Source organism: Cyprinodon variegatus, unplaced genomic scaffold, assembly GCF_000732505.1.
Source record: "Cyprinodon variegatus isolate N-32 unplaced genomic scaffold, C_variegatus-1.0 Scaffold14, whole genome shotgun sequence".
NCBI classification, from domain to species: domain Eukaryota; kingdom Metazoa; phylum Chordata; class Actinopteri; order Cyprinodontiformes; family Cyprinodontidae; genus Cyprinodon; species Cyprinodon variegatus.
Window position 1 is genome coordinate 2673029 of NW_015150467.1, and position 2345 is coordinate 2675373.

The following is a 2345-nucleotide window of genomic DNA, read 5'->3' on the forward strand; positions in this document are numbered from 1 at the left end:
TATATATATATATATATATATATATATATATGACTATCTGACAGAGACTGGGACTCCAGGTTAATAAGATTCTGACTCATTAGCAAGATATAAATTCAATTTTGATTTTGTGAGAATTCACAGACCCAGTTTCTCTTTTTTAATCTTGCCATTAACATTTGCAATCTGCATGTATGTGTGCGTGCTCAAACATGGCAACAAGAACAAGAAAAAAAAGGATAACATCTGACTTACTTACAGTAATAGATATTAACGAAGTTCCTCATACTTTTAGAGTTGCAACTAACAGATGGCAGCAGCGTATTTGAAATGAACTGACAGCTAGTAAAGCTTTGAACATAGTGTGCTAATAAAGGGTAATGTCCATTTTTACAATTTAAGTGCTATAAAAGTTGGAGAAATTACAAATTCAATGTGCATTGTATTACTTTTTTATTAATATAAAAAATAGACAATAGACATCCAGCCAAAGAAAAATGACGAGTGATGTATGCCTACAAATATGTTTCTGTACATAGATTTGTCCTGAATCCCTTCAAGAACTTGGGAGCAACAAGGGTATTCAGACGTTCTGTAACGTTCTGTAACGTGTCATAACTTAATTGTGTGTAGGACAGTGGGTTTTAAAAGTAGTTTTTAGATCCTGTATATTTGCACACAAATTACACAATTTTCTTTATAAAATAGCTGGCCAACCACCTTCATCAAACTAAACAAAACTCTATACTACATTGGTGAAAAGTCTGGAACAAAAAGGCTTTTCATTGAGAGCAGGAGCTCAAAGTTAAAGAAAAATCTAAGGGACATGGAGAGAGAGACCGCAAGTGATCAAATGTACAGTAAGGTTGTAAAGAAGCAGCTAGCTTACCGTAACTCTGACTTTTGTGTGGAGATATTATCGTTGAAGTTTTGTCAAAATCGGTATGGAGTTGCTTTTTAACGTATATTACGCCGTTGAAACTTTACTACAGCACTATTATACTAAACAAAATTACTGAATTCGTTTGTAATATAAAGATAAGTTATACATGTAGATATTGTATCAGCCAGCTAGTATTAGAATTTCAAATAAAGTGAACGCTTGCTAGCCTAACGTCACTTGAGTTACTTGCTAGCAAAATACTAGAGAATCAAGTCATGGTAATTGTTAGCTAGCAGGAGGACAAATATAACTGACCATTAACGTACACTTAATAAAGACAACAAACAACAAATAGCTTTTGATAACAACAAAANTTAGCAAGATATAAATTCAGTTGTGATTTTGTGAGAATTCACAGACCCAGTTTCTCTTTTTTAATCTTGCCATTAACATTTGGAATCTGCATGTATGTGTTCGTGCTCAAACATGGCAACAAGAACAAGAAAAAAAAGGATAATATATGACTTACTTAACAGATATTAACGAAGTTCCCCATACTTTAAGAGTTGCAACTAACAGATGGCAGCAGCGTATTCGAAATGAACTGACAGCTAGTAAAGCTTTGAACATAGAGTGCTAATAAAGGGTAATGTCCATTTTTACAATTTAAGTGCTATAAAAGTTGGAGAAATTACAAATTCAATGTGCATTGTATTACTTTTTTTATTAATATGAAAAACAGACAATAGACATCCAGCCAAAGAAAAATGACAAGTGATGTATGCCTACAAATCTGTTTCTGTACATGGATTTGTCCTGAATCCCTTCAAGAACTTGGGAGCAACAAGGGTATTCAGACCTTCTGTAATGCTTAATGTGTCATAACTTAATTGAGTGTAGGACAGTGGGTTTTAAAAAGTAGTTTGTAGATCCTGTATATTTGCACACAAATTACACAATTTTCTTTATAAAATAGCTGGTCAACCACCTTCATCAAACTAAACAAAAACTCTCAGGAGCTCAAAGTTAAAGAAAAACCGCAAGTGATCAAATGTACAGTATAGCTCAAGGTCTGTGTGTGTTTGATGTTGGGTGAACATCAAGCACAAATAGCTTTTGATAACAACAAAAATATGCATTTACCTCTATACTGTATGCTTTTTCAAATTCGATGGGGAATTCTTGAAAGCCAGCAGTTCATGGTGTTTTGGTTGGCACAATTTGCAGCACGTTCGCCAGGAGTCATTCTTGATGCCTACTATGTCAAACATCTCTTTCAGATAAGGGCAATGGTGATTGGGAATGTCTAGCTGCTTTTCTGTCGAATCTCTGGGATGTCCGTTGTGTTCATTTTCAATCATCTCGTCGTCTTTACTACTATGCTAACGCCACCGCCACCAAGCTGCAATGATTTGCCGCGAATGAATACCGCCGAATCTGTCGATTCATCTTGTAGTGGTGCGTCAAATGCAACGTAGATTCC